The sequence below is a fragment of the Ranitomeya imitator genome, chromosome 3, assembly GCF_032444005.1.
Source record: "Ranitomeya imitator isolate aRanImi1 chromosome 3, aRanImi1.pri, whole genome shotgun sequence".
NCBI classification, from domain to species: Eukaryota; Metazoa; Chordata; class Amphibia; order Anura; family Dendrobatidae; genus Ranitomeya; species Ranitomeya imitator.
In genome coordinates, this window is record NC_091284.1 from 87,807,616 (window position 1) to 87,828,848 (window position 21,233).

Consider the following 21,233-nt stretch of genomic DNA (forward strand, 5'->3'; position numbering starts at 1 on the left):
CTCTTAATTTTCATTTCTCTCTCGGCTAGTGGGTGTAGATGAATATAAGACATGGAGGATTGCTTCTCTCCTGTGTTTGTGCACATGTTCTAAGGCAACAGCAGCATTATAAGGCAGTACTGATCAGTGTAGCTGTGAATTCAGGACTGGGGGTGAGAAGAACAATGAAAGATTGATCCACCCCCATGCTTAATTGTTGATGAGATGCTCTTTTCCTGAAATTCTGTGCCCTCTTTTCTCCACACATGCCTTTGATGATTGGGGCCAAAGAGTTCTATATTAACCTCTTCGGTCCACAGGACTTGTTTCTAAAATGCATCAGGCTTAGATGTTCTTTTGCATACTTCTGAAGCTGAATTATATGGTGAGGACATAGGAAAGGTTTTCTTCTGATAACTCTTCCATGAAGGCAAAATTTGTGCAGGTGTCTCTAAACAGTAGAACAATGTACCACAGCTCCAGAGTCTGCTAAATCTTTCTGAAGGTCTTTTACAGTCAAGTGGGGGTTCTGATTTGCCTTTCAAGCAACCCTACATGCAGCTGCAACTGAAATTTCGCTTGGTCTTCCAGACCTTATCTTCACCTTCACTGTTCCTGGTTACTGCCATTTCCAACTGGAGATAAACTCTCACATACAACAGCAAACAACAGATCAGTACTGATAAGGCTATGTGCACACGTTGCAGATTTCCTGCAGAACTGCAGCTTTTTTGTTCCGCGCAGAAACGCAGCAGATCTGCAAGCGATTTACAGTACAATGTAAATCAATGGCAAAAAAATAGGGATTTTTGTGTACTCACCGTAAAATCCTTTTCTCCGAGCCATTCATTGGGGGACACAGACCGTGGGTGTATGCTGCTGCCAATAGGAGGCTGACACTAAGTGATACAAAAAAAATTAGCTCCTCACCTGCAGTATACACCCCCCTGCTGGCTCTCAGCTAACCAGTTCGGTGCAAAAGCAGTAGGAGATCAATAACAATATATGAGCGTATAGCATGTCATATTCTAAAAAAACAAGCATAAGCTAATAACAGGGTGGGAGCTGTGTCCCCCAATGAATGGCTCGGAGAAAAGGATTTTACGGTGAGTACACAAAAATCCCTATTTCTCCTTCGCCTCATTGGGGGACACAGACCGTGGGACGTCCCAAAGCAGTCCCTGGGTGGGGACAACAATAGATCAGGCCCTGTGTAACCGCTACTTACAAGTGCGCCACCGCGGCCTGCAGAGTCCGCCTGCCCAGACTCACATCTGTGGAAGTGTGGGAATTATAGTGCTTCAAGAATGAATGCGGACTGGACGAATCCGCAAGCTTGCAGGCGTGCTTTGCAGACGCCTGGTGCCTAGGACACTTGATAGACAGGGAGATACGCTGACATCTAGCACGGAAGGACTCCTGGATGGTTAAAAGAATTCACCTTGTTATCATGGTCGATGAAACGGCTAAACCCTTCCTGAAAATGTCAGGAAGCCTTCCTCTACCGTCAGGAAGCCAAAATAAAACGTCCAACCTTCAGAAGGATGCCGTTGTCAAGACGTACCTACTCAGAGCACTCACTTCGTCCAGAATATGGGGGATCTTATTCCATTTTGTGGACTGGAGCCAAAAGAGATGAGGGAAGAACTAAGCCCTCATAACAGTGGTAATACAGTACCACCTTGGTAACAAGGGATGGAGATGGCCTGAGGACAACCTTGCCTCGAAGGTAATAAGGGAAAAAAGTCTGAAAGAGCAGAGAAGCTAGCTCCGAAGACTCGTCAGAGTGAGAATATCGCAGAGGAGAACGGGACGACTTTCCCTGATAGTAAAGTCTGCCCGGATGAAAAAGGAGCCTACTGTAAGGCTCCTAGGAATAATAAGGTCCCAATGATCTAACGGTATGCGATAGGGAAGAACTACGTGTGAAAACTCCCTGTGAGAAAGTCCCTACTTGCAGTTGTGCTGCGATAAGGCGAGAAGATACTAGCTCCGCAAACAAAAAACGGACGTGGTCAGTGCGGATCTCTGAGGATCACTGGGGCCCCTTTCTGCTTCCGAAAGGCTTTCGGAAGCAGTGGAAGGGGAGTTATGGAAACTGGTACCACGGCAGAAACAGAGCATGGAGAGCGATGGCTCTTGGATCTCGAGGCCGAACCACGAACTTGAGTACATTGGCCTTCAGTCTGGATGTCATCCCACCTACAACTGGAGAGCTCCAGTAAGGACAGATCTGATGGAAGACTTCGGGGTGAAGTTCCCACTGACTTGAGGCGGAACCCTGACGGCTGAATTTGTTTGCCGTTCAGAGTTCTACTTCTGGGATATATACTGCCGAGATCACTGAATAATAGACTTCGGCCCATCAGAGAAAGTGAGGTACCTCGGTTATGGCGCCTGACCGTGGGTACCTGCTAGATGACTGACGTAAGGAACCGCCGTGGCATTATCCAATTGATTTCGGATAGGGTGACCCGCCAGAAGGCAGTGGACCTGCTGTAAAACTACCGTTCGGATCTCCAGAACAATGATGGGGAGAAGAAGACTGGCATTGGTAGTTACTAATAACCATTGAACCGGGAGAAAGGCCCTGGATGAAGAAGGAGCTCAGAGACTATTGTCTGAAAGTCTGTTAGACTTGCTGAAAACGAGCGGAGCGAAGGAAACCGCTTCCATTGTCGTCACCATTCTTCCTCAGAACTCTCTTAGCAAATCGAATGAAATGAGGGGGTGAGTAATCAAGTCCTCAGAACTCTCCTTGCGCGAGCTCCCTGTTGAAGGGCCATGACCTTGTCTCGAGGAAGAATTACCATCCTTCTAGAAGTATGCAGGATCATCCTCAAAAAGGATATCTGCTGGGCTGGAAATGAGGAGAACTTGTCTAAGTGTAGCTGCCAGCCCAGGAGAGAAGGTATCGCAAGAGATATACAGTTAGGGCCAGAAATATTTGGACAGTGACACAAGTTTTGTTATTTTAGCTGTTTACAAAAACATGTTCAGAAATACAATTATATATATAATATGGGCTGAAAGTGCACACTCCCAGCTGCAATATGATAGTTTCCACATCCAAATCGGAGAAAGGGATTAGGAATCATAGCTCTGTAATGGATAGCGTCCTCTTTTTCAAGGGACCAAAAGTAATTGGACAATGGACTCTAAGGGCTGCAATTAACTCTGAAGGCGTCTACCTCGTTAACCTGTAATCAATGAAGTAGTTAAAAGGTCAGGGGTGGATTCCAGGTGTGTGGTTTTGCATTTGGAAGCTGTTGCTGTGAGCAGACAACATGCGGTCAAAGGAACTCTCAATTGAGGTGAAGCAGAACATCCTGAGGCTGAAAAAAAAGAAAAAATCCATCAGAGAGATAGCAGACATGCTTGGAGTAGCAAAATCAACAGTTGGGTACATTCTGAGAAAAAAGGAATTGACTGGTGAGCTTGGGAACTCAAAAAGGCCTGGGCGTCCACGGATGACAACAGTGGTGGATGATCGCCGCATACTTAATTTGGTGAAGAAGAACCCGTTCACAACATCAACTGAAGTCCAGAACACTCTCAGTGAAGTAGGTGTATCTGTCTCTAAGTCAACAGTAAAGAGAAGACTCCATGACAGTAAATACAAAGGGTTCACATCTAGATGCAAACCATTCATCAATAACAAAAATAGACAGGCCAGAGTTAAATTTGCAGAAAAACACCTCAAGAAGCCAGATCAGTTCTGGAAAAGTATTCTATGGACAGATGAGACAAAGATCAACCTGTACCAGAATGATGGGAAGAAAAAAGTTTGGAGAAGAAAGGGAACGGCACATGATCCAAGGCACACCACATCCTCTGTAAAACATGGTGGAGGCAACGTGATGGCATGGGCATGCATGGCTTTCAATGGCACTGGGTCATTTGTGTTTATTGATGACATAAGAGCAGATAAGAGTAGCCGGATGAATTCTGAAGTGTACCGGGATATACTTTCAGCCCAGATTCAGCCAAATGCTGCAAAGTTGATTGGACGGCGCTTCATAGTACAGATGGACAATGACCCCAAGCATACAGCCAAAGCTACCCAGGAGTTCATGAGTGCCAAAAAGTGGCACATTCTGCAATGGCCAAGTCAATCTCCAGATCTAAACCCAATTGAGCATGCATTTCACTTGCTCAAATCCAGACTTAAGACGGAAAGACCCACAAACAAGCAAGACCTGAAGGCTGCGGCTGTAAAGGCCTGTTAAAGCATTAAGAAGGAGGAAACCCAGCGTTTGGTGATGTCCATGGGTTCCAGACTTAAGGCAGTGATTGCCTCCAAAGGATTTGCAACAAAATATTGAAAATAAAAATATTTTGTTTGGGTTATGTTTATTTGTCCAATTACTTTTGACCTCCTAAAATGTGGAGTGTTTGTAAAGAAATGTGTACAATTCCTACATTTTCTATCAGATATTTTTGTGCAACCCTTCAAATTAAACGTTACAATCTGCACTTGAATTCTGTTGTAGAGGTTTCATTTCAAATCCAATGTGGTGGCATGCAGAGCCCAACTCGCGAAAATTGTGTCACTGTCCAAATATTTCTGGCCCTAACTGTAGACGACTCAGCGTAGTCCTGGAAGGGCGGCTAGACAGACCAAACAGGGCAGGACGAGCACGCCTCTAGAGTGCAAGAGAAACATGACATCTACCATGACCCGTGCAAACACTCTTGGTGCGGAAGCAAGGCCGAAGGACAAGGTTGTGACTTGAAAATGCTGCTGACGAATGGAAAGGCGTAGGAATTTTTGCAGAGGGCAAGCAACCCGAATGTCGATGGATGCCGGAAACTGCACCTTTTTCTGTTGAAGTAATGGCTGAGCGGAGGAACTCCATCCAAAGAAGGAGGACCATGTCAAAGGTTGTTAGAAGTTTGAGGTCCAGGGTCGATCTTACTTTTCATTCCCCTGTTTGGAACCAAGATCCCTTAGATCTAGACTGTGCTGGACAATCCTTATACAATCCTTTGTCAGTCTCCCGCTCAAAGGATTTGATTGGCCAGTTGTTGCTGGTGTGAATCAGGGTAGTTAAGGTCTCCAGACAGGAGACCATTGCTCTAACAATCCATGCGGCCGCTAGGGAGGATAGAGCGCTGGACCCGAAGCCGCAACGAACCAGATTTGCTATCTGACAGTCCGTGGTATTTTTAATTGATGACCCATCAGGTAGGGATACTGGTAGGTATACCACAGGAGATTCTACCCGGTTAATCTGCCCCATGGCAGAATGTGCGGCTGCATCCAGCAGGTCATAGTCTCTTGCAATCTCCTCTTTTCACGGTACAGAGATAAAAATTAGGAACCCTCGATCCATCAACCTCTTAACAGGGAAGTGGAGAGGAATTGTCCGCCTTCTTGCATCATCCACTAAATAGTGGTGATGCAGAGGGGGGAGCTCGTACGCCAAAAAGGGTGCCTCTATATGTCCACAGAGTACAGGTCTCCAGGTGGACAGGATAGGTTGTCTGGCGTTAGGCCTGGATGCAGAAGAGGAAACATGGAGACGACACTCCGTGTGCTCGTCTGTTGATGGTGTGGGGAGATCGGTGCCCTTTAAAGGACCCGTCGCCCTTAAAAAACAGGCCAGGCATGGCATCCCACGTAGAGGCTTCTGTCCAGTGAATCGCTTATCCGAATTGAATGGCAAATGCTCTCGAGGGAGTTTAGTCTCTGAAGCTCTGGCAAGCTCAGGCTATATCCAATCCATATTCAGAGCCTTTTTGTCATCAAATCATTGGTGAGGGAGCAGGAAACGAAAAACTTCTGTTTTCTAGATACCTGTATGTTTCTAGATACCTGTATGTTTCTAGATGCCTGCACGTTTCTAGAATACTTGCGGCCCCTGCTAGCCGACGGCTCCAATGTAGGATAGGGACCCTGTATATTGGTCCTGTGAGCACTCCAAACACAGAGGGTACACAGAGAGATTCAATCTCTTGGTCAGAGAACCATGGATTGGTCAGTGAAGAAGTCCACTGAGGGGAACTAGAGGATAAAGCTGGGGTCGACAGCGGAGGGCTCCTCGGACTGATCAAGCGCCTTTAAGACCAGGAAATACTGGTCATACGCCTTTAAGACCAGGGAATACTGGTCATGCGCCTTTAAGATCGGGGAATACTGGCCATGCGCCTTTAAGACCGGGGAATACTGGTCATGCGCCTTTAAGACCAGAGAATACTGGTCATGCGCCTTTAAGACCAGAGAATACTGGTCATGCGCCTTTAAGACCAGAGAATACTGGTCATGCGCCTTTAAGACCAGAGAATACTGGTCATGCGCCTTTAAGACCAGAGAATACTGGTCATGCGCCTTTAAGGCCAGAGAATACTGGTCATGCGCCTTTAAGGCCAGAGAATACTGGTCATGCGCCTTTAAGACCAGAGAATACTGGACATGCGCCTTTAAGACCAGAGAATACTGGACATGCACCTTTAAGACCAGGGAATACTGGTCATGCACCTTTAAGACCAGAGAATACTGGACATGCACCTTTAAGACCAGAGAATACTGGACATGCACCTTTAAGACCAGAGAATACTGGACATGCACCTTTAAGACCAGGGAATACTGGTCATGCACCTTTAAGACCAGAGAATACTGGTCATACACCTTTAAGACCAGAGAATACTGGTCATGCACCTTTAAGACCAGAGAATACTGGTCATGCACCTTTAAGACCAGGGAATACTGGTCATGCACCTTTAAGACCAGGGAATACTGGTCATGCACCTTTAAAGACCAGAGAATACTGGTCGTGCACCTTTAAGACCAGAGAATACTGGTCGTGCACCTTTAAGACCAGAGAATACTGGTCGTGCACCTTTAAGACCAGAGAATACTGGTCGTGCACCTTTAAGACCAGAGAATACTGGTCGTGCACCTTTAAGACCAGAGAATACTGGTCGTGCACCTTTAAGACCAGAGAATACTGGTCGTGCACCTTTAAGACCAGAGAATACTGGTCGTGCACCTTTAAGACCAGAGAATACTGGTCGTGCACCTTTAAGACCAGAGAATACTGGTCGTGCACCTTTAAGACCAGAGAATACTGGTCGTGCACCTTTAAGACCAGAGAATACTGGTCGTGCACCTTTAAGACCAGAGAATACTGGTCGTGCACCTTTAAGACCAGAGAATACTGGTCGTGCACCTTTAAGACCAGAGAATACTGGTCGTGCATATTTAAGACCAGAGAATACTGGTCGTGCATATTTAAGACCAGAGAATACTGGTCGTGCATATTTAAGACCAGAGAATACTGGTCGGGCACCTTTAAGACCAGGAAAAAAAATAAATAAATAAATAAATAAATAAATACTGTCACCCCAGTGTGAGCTGGCCGGGTGGACCAAGATGGCCACCGGGAGCTGCAAAGTTGATAAAAATCTCGCAGAGAGCGAGAAGCGCCAATTTGGGGGGCGGAGCCACAGACACGATGTTGAATAGGCCTAAGCCGGGGCCTAAATTTCTGTAGCCGGCGGACGTCACCAGTGGGTCGTTCCAGGCAAGACTTCCAGGATGCGGCCTACAAATCGTCTGAAGCCGGGGACTAAATTTTTGCAGCCATCCAGAGCGTTACCTCAGAGAGGTGGGCCACAGGGAAGTGGCTGAGGCTGCCTGTCAGCATGTGAATATCCCTCTGAAGATGGATCCACTCACCATCGGTGCCGTCCTGGCATGGAGCTGCCGCGGATGTGGGTTTCAGCGCTGTTCAGTGCAGCGTGGACGGTGCAGGGATAAGCCTCAATCCATCATCCGTTTGTTAGGGAGGTGGAGAGGACCCGTCCGCCTCCTTGTGCCATCCGCTTTCACAGTGGTGGGACAGTGGGGGCTGCTCGGACGCCATAGAGAGGGGCCTCTGTACATCAACGGAGTTCAGTCCGGGTGGACAGGGCCAGTTGTCCGGCATTAGGCCAGGCTCCAGGAGAAGATACATGGAGGCGACACTCCATGTGGTCGCCTGCTGCTGGTGTGGGGAGATCGGGACCGTGAAGGAACAGTCGCCCCTGAAGTGAGCTCAGGCATGGCTTCCCACGTCGCAGGAGAGGATACGGGGAGGTATACTCGCCATGCTCGCCTGTTGATGGTTCGGGGGAGATCGGAACCTTGAAAGGAACCGTCGCCCCCTTCACTCCGTTAATTAAAAAATAAAAATTTACAGAAAAGTAAACAATAAAATAAAAACGTTGGGGTCTGAAACAGACCCATGTGCCTCCTACAGACACTAAGCAAGAACTGGTTCTCTGAGAGCCAGCAGGAGGGTGTATACTGCAGGGGAGGAGCTGAGAGCCAGCAGGAGGGTGTACACTGCAGGGGAGGAGCTGAGAGCCAGCAGGAGGGTGTATACTGCAGGGGAGGAGCCGAGAGCCAGCAGGAGGGTGTATACTGCAGGGGGGAGCTGAGAGCCAGCAGGAGGGTGTATACTGCAGAGGAGGAGCGGAGAGCCAGCAGGATGGTGTATACTGCAGGGGAGGAGCTGAGAGCCAGCAGGAGGGAGTATACTGCAGGGGAGGAGCCGAGAGCCAGCAGGAGGGTGTATACTGCAGGGGAGGAGCCGAGAGCCAGCAGGAGGGTGTACACTGCAGGGGAGGAGCTGAGAGCCAGCAGGAGGGTGTACACTGCAGGGGAGGAGCCGAGAGCCAGCAGGAGGGTGTATACTGCAGGGGAGGAGCTGAGAGCCAGCAGGAGGGTGTATACTGCAGGGGAGGAGCTGAGAGCCAGCAGGAGGGTGTATACTGCAGGGGAGGAGCTGAGAGCCAGCAGGAGGGTGTATACTGCAGGGGAGGAGCTGAGAGCCAGCAGGAGGGTGTATACTGCAGGGGAGGAGATCACTTTTTTTGTATCACTTAGTGTCAGCCTCCTATTGGCAGCAGCATACACCCACGGTCTGTGTCCCCCCAATGAGGCAAAGGAGAAAAATGCTGTGCTAATGGTGCAGACAAATCTGCACAGAAAACCCAGCAGATTCAAAAAAAAGGACCATGTCAATTCTTTTTGCAGATCTGCTGCGTTTCTGCACCCATTCCATAATAGAAATCTGCAGGGGTAAAAAAAAAGAAGAATCTGCACTGAAATCTGCAACGTGTGCACATACCATAAAACTCCACTCTAACCACTTAGCTTTAGAACTCAGCATAGGAAGACATATCGTCCACTAGCAAGGACTAAATGCCCAGAGACAGTATATATAGGGAGTAAATGATAAGCAATTGCAGCTGAGAACAATCAGGCTGTATGGTCTCAGCCAGCATGGAAAGAGTCCTTAACCCTCTGAGCACAGAAGGAAAGGAAATCCATTTAAAAATAGGACTTTAATCACACCATCTCTAAAGAGGACTGTGATTCATTACCAGAAGAGACCGTCTAACTCCAGGTCTTCCAGGGAGACGAGACACCCTCGTGACACTTCTTATTGCATTCTCCTGCTTTGTGGGCCTCCATTATTTTCATTTTCAGAGTGCTAGGCAGCTGCTTAGAAGAACCCATGGCTGCTGGTTTTTTGGCACAAGGTTAGAGGAGGCTGAGCTTTTTCAAAGCTGGGAAATTTGCATCACCCAGTCTTTCCTAATAATGATAGTGAACAAGCCGTAACCCCAACAGGCTAATTAAGGTCTGACACCGTGGTCAAAGTTATCTGAGCACACAAATCTCCTAAACTTTTGCATCGACCCATTTTCCTTTTTGTAATTTTTAAAATAAAACAAAAAAATTACCGTATACACTCGACTATAAGCCGACCCGAATATAAGATGACCCCCCTAATTTTGCCACAAAAAACTGGGAAAACTTAATGACTCGAGTATAAGCCTAGGGTGGAAAATATAGCAGCTACTGGTAAATGTCAGAAGTAAAAATAGATATCTGTTGTGAATTCTGCTCTTGGGCTCCCTCCGGTGGTTGTTGATGGTAATGCTGTTATTCCTGAGCAGCAGTCTTGGACAGGTGTTTCTGCTAATTGCAATTCTGACTGGGGTATTTAGCTGTGCAGGACTCATTAGTCCTTGCCAGTAGTCAATGTTCCTTTGGAAGTGTTGGTCCTCTGCCTGGCCTCTCCTGCTTGCTGCCAATTCAGCTAAGATAAGTGTTTGCTTCATTTTTTTAGACACACTGCTGTGTGTTTATTTTCTGTGCTTATCTTGTTTCTATTTTTGTTCCTGCTAGACTGTGCCTGATGTTTTTCTCAGTCTAGTTGGACTCGCAGATATACTCTCCACATCTTTAGTTAGGTGGTGGAGTTTTTGTATTTTTCTGCTGTGGATATTTTGTAGTGTTTTATGCTGACCGCATAGTATCCTGTACTTTCCTTTCCTATCTAGGTAGAAGTGGCCTCCTTTGCTTATTCCTGTTTTCTGTCTGCGTGTGTCTTATCCTCTCCTACTCACAGTCATTATTTGTGGGGGGCTACCTATCCTTTGGGGATCTACTCTGAGGCAAGAGAGTTTTCCTATTTCCATCTTTAGGAATATTTAGTCCTTAGGCTGTGTCGAGGTGTCTAGGTCTGGTTAGGCACACCCCACGGCTACTTCTAGTTGCGGTGATAGGATCAGGGTTTGCGGTCAGTAAAGTTACCACTGCTCCAGCGAAGGTCATTTCATGCTGCTCCAAGGCCACCTGATCATAACAGATATCAATAAAAGTAAAATTAATTGAGACATCAGTAGGTTAAGTGTTTTTGAATATCTATATTGAATCAGGAGCCCCATATAATGCTCCATAAAGTTTGATGGGCCCCATTAAATGCTCCATATTAAAATATGCCCCATATAATCCTGCATAAAGGGTAATAAGGGCCGCATAAGATGATCCATAGAGACACTTGCCCCTTAGTGTTGCACAATCGTTATGGCCCCATAAGATGCTCCATACAGTCACTGCCCCTTATAGTGCTGCACATGGCCCCATAACATGCTCCATACAGTCACTGCCCTTTATAGTGCTGCACAAATGTTATGGCCCCATAAGATGCTCCATACAGTCACTGCCCCTTATAGTGCTGCACATGGCCCCATAACATGCTCCATACAGTCACTGCCCTTTATAGTGCTGCACAAATGTTATGGCCCCATAAGATGCTCCATATAGTCACTTGCCCCATATGCTGTGGCTGCGATAAAAAAAAAAAAAAAAATCATATACTCAACTCTCCGTCGCTCAGGACCCCCGGCACTTTTACCTGCTCCTCGTTCGGGTGCGGCTCCGTCCTCAGCACTGATGATCAGCAGAGGGCGCGCACTGACAACGTCATCGCGCCCTCTGACCTGAGCGTCACTGCCAGAGGACGCGGATGACGGAGCCGCACTCAAACGAGGAGCAGGTAAATATCGCGCAGCGCTGCGCTCCCCCACCCCGTATACTTACCTGCTCCTGGCGCGGTGCAGTCCCTGCTTCTCCCGGCGCTGCATATTCTTCCTGTACTGAGCGGTCACCGTTAGCGCTCACTTACAGTAATGAATATGTGGCTCCACCTCTATGGGAGGTGGAACCGCATATTCATTACTGTAATGAGCGGTACCATATGACCGCTCAGTACAGGAAGAATATGCAGCGCTGGAAGAAGCAGGGACTGCACCGCGCCAGGAGTAGGGAAGTATAATTAGAGACCCCCTGCTCCCCCTCCCCTGCCGACCCCTGCGTATGACTCGAGTATAAGCCGAGAGGGGGACTTTCAGCACAAAAAAAATAGGCTGAAAATCTCGGGTTATACTCGAGTATATACGGTACAATACAGTTGTGGGCAAAAGTATTGACACCCCTGCAATTCTGTCAGATAATACTCAGTTTCTTCCTGAAAATGATTGCAAACACAGATTCTTTGTTATTATTATCTTCATTTAATTTGTCTTAAATTGAAAAAACACAAAAAGAATTGTCCTAAAGCCAAATTGGATATAATTCCACACCAAACATAAAAAATGGGGTGGACAAAAGTATTGGCACTGTTCAAAAAATCATGTGATGTTTCTCTAATTTGTGTAATTAACAGCACCTGTAACTTACCTGTGGCACCTAACAGGTGTTGGCAATAACTAAATCACACTTGCAGCCAGTTGACATGGATTAAAGTTGACTCAACCTCTGTCCTGTGTCCTTGTGTGTACCACATTGAGCATGGAGAAAAGAAAGAAGACCAAAGAACTGTCTAAGGACTTGAGAAACCAAATTGTGAGGAAGCATGAGCAATCTCAAGGCTACAAGTCCATCTCCAAAGACCTGAATGTTCCTGTGTCTACTGTGCGCAATGTCATCAAGAAGTTTAAAGCCCATGGCACTGTGGCTAACCTCCCTAGATGTGGACAGAAAAGAAAAATTGACAAGAGATTTCAACGCAAGATTGTGCGGATGTTGGATAAAGAACCTCGACTAACATCCAAACAAGTTCAAGCTGCCCTGCAGTCCGAGGGTACAAAAGTGTCAACCCGTACTATCTGTCGGCGTCTGAATGAAAAGGGACTGTATGGTAGGAGACCCAGGAAGACCCCACTTCTTACCCCGAGACATAAAGAAGCCAGGCTGGAGTTTGCCAAAACTTACCTGAAAAAGCCTAAAACGTTTTGGAAGAATGTTCTCTGGTCAGATGAGATAAAAGTAGAGCTTTTTGGGCAAAGGCCTCAACATAGAGTTTACAGGAGAAAAAAAAAAAGAGTCATTCAAAGAAAAGAACACTGTCCCTACAGTCAAACATGACGGAGGTTCCCTGATGTTTTGGGGTTGCTTTGGTGCCTCTGGCACTGGACTGCTTGACCGTGTGCATGGCATTATGAAGTCTGAAGACTACCAACAAATTTTGCAGCATAATATAGGGCCCAGTGTAAGAAATCTGGGTCTCCCTCAGAGGTCATGGGTCTTCCAGCAGGACAATGACCCAAAACACATTTCAAAAAGCACTAGAAAATGGTTTGAGAGAAAGCACTGGAGACTTCTAAGGTGGCCAGCAATGAGTCCAGACCTGAATCCCATAGATCACCTGTGGAGAGATCTAAAAATGGCAGTTTGGAGAAGGCGCCCTTCAAATATCAGGGACCTGGAGCAGTTTGCCAAAGAAGAATGGTCTAAAATTCCAGCAGAACATTGTAAGAAACTCATTAATGGTTACCGGAAGCGGTTGGTCGCAGTTATTTTGACTAAAGGTTGTGCAACCAAGTATTAGGCTGAGGGTTCCAATACTTTTGTCTGGCCCATTTTTGGAGTTTTGTGTGAAATGATCAATGTTTTGCTTTTTGCTTCATTCTCTTTTGTGTTTTTTCATTTAAGACAAATGAAATGAAGATTGCAATCACAAATTCTTTGGTATTATTATCATTTTCAGGAATAAACTTTGATGCAGGCAACTATTCCAGCACATCGCGATCCACCCGTGGCTGTTAACATGTTAAATGCCGCTGTCAATCTATGACAGCGGCATTTAATATAATTGCCCCAGAAGCACGACATTAGCTCCACCCATCGGCATCTGTGTCACATGACCGCGGGTCGCCGATTGGAGGGACAATCCGGGGTCTGCAGGAGTGCCGCACTGTGACTGGCGCTCATAGCAGATGAGCATTTTAGCTACATATTGCAGGGTTGAAGCCCTGCTGTGTATAGCAGAGGCAATCGGATGATAGCAGCTTCTAGTCTCCCATGGAGACTATTGAAGCAAGTAAAAAAAAAAAAGAAAAAAGTTTTTGCAAATATTAAAAAAAATAAAAGTTCAAATCACCCTCCCTTTTGCCCCATTCAAAATAAAACAATAAAAGAAAAAAATATACACATATTTGGTATCGACAAGCTCAGAATCGCCCGATCTATCAATACATAAAAATAATTAATCAGATCGGTAAACAGCGTAACGGCAAAAAAAAATCAAAACGTCAGACTTAAAATAAATAATCAATAAAGACATCTCATCTACCCCAAAATGGTATAAGTCAAACGTTATCTTGGCATACAAAAAAAAATAAGCCCTCACTCAGCGACAGATCATAAAAAATGGAGAACCTACGGGTCACGGGAAATGGCACAATTTTTTTTTTCTTTACAAACTTTGCCTTTTTTTCACCACTTAAATAAAAATGAGCCTAGACATGTTTGGTATCAATGAACTCGTAATGACCTGGAGAAATATAATGGTAGGTCAGTTTTAGCATTTAGTGAAGATGGTAAAAAATTAAGGAATTGCACTCTTTTTTTGCAATTTCACCACACTTTGAATTGTTTTCCCGTTTTCCAGTACACAATATGGCAAAACCAATGGCGTCGTTCAAAAGTACAACCTGTCCCGCAAAAAACAAGCCCTCACATGGCCTTATTGATGGAGGGAAAAAAAAGTTATGGCTCTGAGAAAAAGGGGAGCAAACAATGAAAACTCAAACAGAAAAACCCAAAGGGGTAAAGGGATTAACTTTAGGCCTTTCAGAGATCATTTCATGTTCAACTTGCTTAGCTGGTCACAATAACAGTAATTTTGACCAGGGGTGCCCAAATTTTAACACACCACCATGCATATATACTGTATATACTGCTAAAAAACAATAAAGAGAACACTTAAACAACAGAATATAACTCCAAGTAAATCAAACTTCTGTGAAATCAAACTGTCCACTTAGGAAGCAACACTGATTGACAATCAATTTCACATGCTGTTGTGCAAATGGAATAGACAACATATGGAAATTATTGGAAATTATCAAGACACCTCCTATAAAGGAGTGGTTCTGAAGGTGAGGTGGGGACTACAGACTACATCTCAGTACCAATGCTTTCTGGCTGATGTTTTGGCCACTTTTGAATGTTGGTTGTGCTTTCACACTCGTGGTATTATGAGACTAACTCTACAACCTACACAAGTGGCTCAGGTAGTGCAGCTCATCCAGGATGGCACATCAATGCGAGCTGTGGCAAGAAGGTTTGCTGTGTCTGTCAGCGTAGTGTCCAGAGGCTGGAGGCGCTACCAGGAGACAGGGCAGTACACCAGGAGACGTGGAGGGGGCCATAGGAGGGCAACAACCCAGCAGCAGGACCGCTACCTCAGCCTTTGTGCAAGGAGGAACAGGAGGAGCACTGCCAGAGCCCTGCAAAATGACCTCCAGCAGGCCACAAATGAGAATGTGTCTGCACAAACGGTTAGAAACCAACTCAATGAGGATGGTCTGAGTGCCCGACGTCCACAGATAGGGGTTGTGCTCACAGCCCAACACCGTGCAGGACGCTTGGTATTTGACACAGAACACCAGGATTGGCAAAGTCGCCACTGGCGCCCTGTGCTCTTCACAGATGAAAGCAGGTTCACACTGAGCACATGTGACAGAGTCTGGAGATGCTGTGGAGAGTGATCTGCTGCCTGCAACATCCTTCAGCATGACTGGTTTGGCAGTCTGTCAGTAATGGTATGGGGTGGCATTTCTTTGGAGGGGGCGGCACAGCCCTCCATGTGCTCACCAGAGGTAGCCTGACTGCCATTAGGTACTGAGATGAGATCCTCAGACCCCTTGTGAGGCCATATGCTGGTGCAGTTGGCCCTGGGTTCCTCCTAATGCAGGACAGTGCCAGACCTCATGTGGCTGGAGTGTGTCAGCAGTTCCTGCAAGATGAACGCATTGAAGCTATGGACTGGCCTGCCCGTTCCCCAGACCTGAATCTGATTGAACACATTCTAGACATCATGTCTCGCACCATCCACCAACGTCACGTTGCACCACAGACTGTCCAGGAGTTGGTGGATGCTTTAGTCCAGGTCTGGGAGAAGATCCCTCAGGAGAGCATCCGCCGCCTGATCAGGAGTATGCCCAGGCGTTGTAGGGAGGTCATACAGGCACGTGGAGGCCACACACACTACTGAGCATCATTTCCTTGCCTTGAGGCATTTCCACTGAAGTTGGATCAGCCTGTTACTTCATTTTTCACTTTGATTTTGGGCATCATTCCAACTCCAGACCTCCGTGGGATATTAGTTGTGATTTACATTGATCACTTTTAGATTTTATTGTTCTCAAAACATTCCACTGTGTAATGAATAAAGATTTACAACTGGAGTATTTCATTCAGAGATATCCAGGATGTGGGATTTTAGTGTTCCCTTTATTTTTTTGAGATATACACATATATATATATATATATATATATATATATATATATATATATATATATATATATATATATATACACACACACACAGAGTCAATAGAAGAAACGCAACAGCACTCACCAATCTAGCAGTTCAAATTTCCTTTATTGAAACATACGGCAGTACATCTTCACTGCCCGGGAGGGTGAATAGAACACAGGAGTGCGACAAACGAGACGATGGCCGTTTCGCGCTGCAGACAAGCGCTTCTACTTGGACCCGTAGAAGCGCTTGTCTGCAGCGCGAAACGGCCATCGTCTCGTTTGTCGCACTCCTGTGTTCTATTCACCCTCCCGAGCCGTGAAGATGTACCGCCGTATGTTTCAATAAAGGACATTTGAACTGCTAGATTGGTGAGTGCTACTGCGCTTCTTCTATTGACTCTGCATGATTACACTTTATATCACGCAAGCACCTCCTTTCCACCGTGTCGGACAGCCAGTTGCTTTGTGCTTTCCACGTCATTGGCAATCTCTGGGTATTTGAGCTGTGCTGCTTTTTTTGCTCTTTTTTTTCTTTGGAGATATATATATATATATATATGGATGTGGTCACTTTGCACATTTTAATTTTAATTTACGTTTTTACTTTAAAATGTAAAGTGCTAAGGAATATGTTGGCGCAATAGAAATAAAATTATTATTATTATTCATATTGTCTCCACTTACTCTTTTTACCAAAATGTAAGTTTCATTTTTCTTTGTTGTAAACAAAACAACGGATGGAACGGATAAAGATGTTTATAGTATTATTACATTTATTTTTATTTTTCAGGAAATATTTATCAGTAGATAGAAATAAACTATTATTATTCATTGCCGAACACTTTTTGTCACATTTTTTTTTTCATTTTAAATACTGTACTTAAAGGGAACCTGTCACCCCCGTTTTTTGAGATTGAGCTATAAATACTGTTAAATAGGGCCTGCGCTGTGTGTTCCTATAGTGTATGTAGTGTACCCCGATTCCCCATGTATGCTGAGAAATAACTTACCAAAGTCGCCGTTTTCGCCTGTCAATCAGGCTGGTCAGGTCGGGAGGGCATGGTGACATCGCTGGTTCTTCCTCAGCTTTACGTTGGTGGCGTAGTGGCGTAGTGGTGAAGACACAGCGCGCGATCTGCGCTGTCATCCCTTTCGTCAGTGGGGGCGGCCATCTTCCTGGGGCCGCGCGTGCGCAGATCGAGTGCTCTGCTGCACGGGGCTTCAGGAAAATGGCCGCGGGATGCCGCGCGTGCGCATTAGAGATCGCGGCGGCCATTTTCCCAAAGCCGAGTTTGCATCTCGGCTTTGGGAAAATGGCCGCCGCGATCTCTAATGCGCACGCGCGGCATCCCGCGGCCATTTTCCTGAAGCCCCGTGCAGCAGAGCACTCGATCTGCGCACGCGCGGCCCCAGGAAGATGGCCGCCCCCACTGACGAAAGGGATGACAGCGCAGATCGCGCGCTGTGTCTTCACCACTACGCCACTACGCCACCAACGTAAAGCTGAGGAAGAACCAGCGATGTCACCATGCCCTCCCGACCTGACCAGCCTGATTGACAGGCGAAAACGGCGACTTTGGTAAGTTATTTCTCAGCATACATGGGGAATCGGGGTACACTACATACACTATAGGAACACACAGCGCAGGCCCTATTTAACAGTATTTATAGCTCAATCTCAAAAAACGGGGTGACAGGTTCCCTTTAACTAAAACTTGGCATGATAATGTTTTGTATGCAAGGCGGTGAATACTGATCCATATTACATTTCAGTGATCTACGACTAGCTACTTCACTTTTAAAGAGCTTTATTAAGATATATGGAGTTAGGCAATCAGGATATATACAAATATATATGTGACCAATTATTAAGACAACAGTGCCACCTAATGGTTAGTGTGGGCACATCATGCAGAATGGCAACATCTGCCTCTTGCTATATCATAATAAAGTTGACATAACAATATGTTTGAGAAAAAGGAGACCAATGTCAAAATCAAGAAGAGTATAGCTTTATACAAACTTAGACATCATAACAGTTCGAGATTTATGATTGGCGCTTGAACGTCCCTGCAGCTCTGTACTACAGAACCGTGGGCATTGTGTGCTACCAAAGGATGATTCTCTATAGCACAATGTTACTAAGAAAACGTCAGTGATATAGTGTCCAATGGTGCAAGAAACAAGGTGCTTGCTGTCAAATATATGGGCAGCACGGTGGCTCAGTGGTTAGCACAGTGGCTCAGTGGTTAGCACTGCAGCCTTGCAGCTCTCGGGTCCTGGGTTCAAATCCCACCAAGGACAACATCTGCAAGGAGTCTGCATGTTCTCCCCACGTTTGGGTGGGTTTCCTCCAGGTTCTCTGGTTTCCTCCCACACTCCAAAGACATACTGATAGGGAATTTAGATTGTGAGCCCCGATGGGGACAGTGATGAAGCCTGCAAAGTGCTGCAGAATATAATAGCGCTATATAATATTAGTGAGTAAAATAAATAAAATCAATAAAAAGCTGGAGGCTTAGAGAGGCACAGTGAAGCCCCCCAACTTTCCTCGCCACATTACAGCTCTATAAGTTGTACAAAGCTGTCATACAATCAATTCTTTTATGAGTGGAAAATATCTACTATATAATTGTCTAAGGGGTACTTCCGTCATTCTGTCTGCAACTTCCGTCACGGAAATCCCACGTCGCTGATTGGTCTCGCCAGCTGCCTGTCCTGGCTGCCGCGACCAATCAGCAACGGGCACAGCCTGGCCGAGAATTAGTCCCTCCCTACTCCCGTCCAGTCAGTGCCCGGTGCCCGCTCCATACTCCCCTCCAGTCACCGCTCACACAGGGTTAATGCCAGCGGTAACGGACCGCGTTATGTCGCGGGTAACGCACTCCGTTACCGCCGCTATTAACTCTGTGTGACCAACTTTTTACTATTGATGCTGCTTTTGCAGCATCAATAGTAAAAAGATTTAATGTTAAAAATAATAAAAAAACAAAAAACCTGCTATTCTCACCTTCCATCGTCCGCCGAGGCGCGCACGGCTGCCGCCAGCTTCCGTTCCCAGAGATGCATTGCGAAATTACCCAGAAGACTTAGCAGTCTCGCGAGACCGCTACGTCATCTGGGTAATTTCGCAATGCATCCTGGGAACGGAAGCTGGCGGCAGCCGCGCGCGCATCGACAGAGCTTCGCTGGACGACGGAGGGTGAGCATATAACTATTTTTTAATTATTTTTTTAACAGGGATATGGTGCCCACACTGCTAAATACTATGTGGGCGGTGTTATATACTGCGTGGGCTGTGATATATACTGCGTGGGCTGTGTTATATACTACATGGGCAGGGTTATATACTATATGGCTGCTATATACTGCATGGGCAGTGTTATATACTATGTGGGCTGTGTTATATACTGCGTGGGCTGCGTTATATACTACATGGCTGCTATATACTACGTGGGCAGTGTTGTATACTATGTGGGCTGTGTTATATACTGCGTGGGCTGTGTTATATACTCTATGGCTGCTATATACTACATGGCCAGTGTTATATACTATGTGGGCAATGTTATATACTGCGTGGGCTGTGTTATATACTGCGTGGGCTGTGTTATATACTACATAGGCAGGGTTATATACTACATGGCTGCTATATACTACGTGGGCAGTGTTGTATACTATGTGGGCTGTGTTATATACTATATGGCTGCTATATACTACATGGCCAGTGTTATATACTATGTGGGCAATGTTATATACTGCGTGGGCTGTGTTATACACTACGTGGGCTGTGTTATATACTGAGTGGCTGCTATATACTACGTGGGTAATGTTGTAAACGTGGGCTGTGTTATATACTGCGTGGCCACTGTTATATACTGCGAGTCATGTATTAACGCATCGGGTATTCTACAATATGTTGTGGCCTGTGCTATATACTATGTGGCTGCTATATACATACATATTCTAGAATACCCGATGCGTTAGAATCGGGCCACCATCTAGTATTTTTATAACTGTTACAAAAAAACAAACAGAATTAAAATCCTGGCAAAATTAGAGACAAAAACAGCACATAAGCATGGTAACGTTGCATGTGGGTTTTCTGTCCTCAAATAAGGACATATGTTCACAATGGTAGATCACACAGGATGAGGCAGAAAAAACAATAGGTGCAACAAGTGGGAGCCCTAAACTAGACATATCATGTCCTAGAAGCAAAAAAGGATCATCAGATTCGTGCTGCGCAAACCACAGGCAGAATGATTCAGACACTGGCTATGTGGCTATGTGATTGCAGCCAGGTATATTTTACTCTGTAACTCCGGGGACTATAGGGAGAGACATGACTAGTCCAATGGCATTCCCCCTGCCCTGCTCCAAGTGCCTGACAGGTGTCTCCCATGCATGTTCATAGGGAGAGACTCGCCTAGCTGCAATCATATCTGGCTGTGGTTGGGACAGTATGAATCTAATGACAAGCTCCCTTTAATATGGGTCCTCCATATCAAATGTACCCATAAGGCCCCATAAACTTCTATGGATACCCTATTATAGCTGCATACAACTTGGGGTCCCTATACACACAACATTAATATATCCATTGTCTCTTTTGTATGTTGTTAGCATTTATAACTAGTGTCCTAACTTCACAAGTGGCAAAGATTCAGATTGATTCCCTGACCCTAATTTTTAATGTGCTAAGGCTGTAGGCTCCCGGTGGAACGTAGAATCCAACACATACAACCATGAGCCAATAATACTGCTACAACCATAATTTTATCCTCTTAGTACATTGCAGTCATCATATTATATAGCATCGTGTACTTACAATTACTCATTGCTCCTTTGTACCCAGCTAATTCTTCTCTTTTCTCTGTTCTATGTAGAAACAGGAAGTCTCTTTTCCCTGCACAAGTCATTCCCCTCTTCACCTCCTGACCCAGCTGATTCCTTCTCCCTGCTGCCAGGGACTTTTGCAGTGACTTCTCATACAGGGAAAATGACCTCCTGTTTCTATATAGAGCTTAGAAAGATTCAAGTAGCAAGCTTTTAATTACGTGATGTTGTAGATCTAATGCAAAAGAGAAGCATTATCTGGGTAGAAAGGAAAAAGAGCAATTGTAAGTACACAGTGCTGTATGATTAT

The 21,233-nt window shown here is 45.7% G+C and overlaps 1 protein-coding gene across 3 annotated transcripts in view; it reads right to left on the reverse strand.

The window, feature by feature from the left end:
• Positions 1 to 21,233, reverse strand: part of CTPS2 (CTP synthase 2) — a 307,360-nt gene that overhangs the window by 244,658 nt on the left and 41,469 nt on the right. The window lies entirely within an intron of this gene.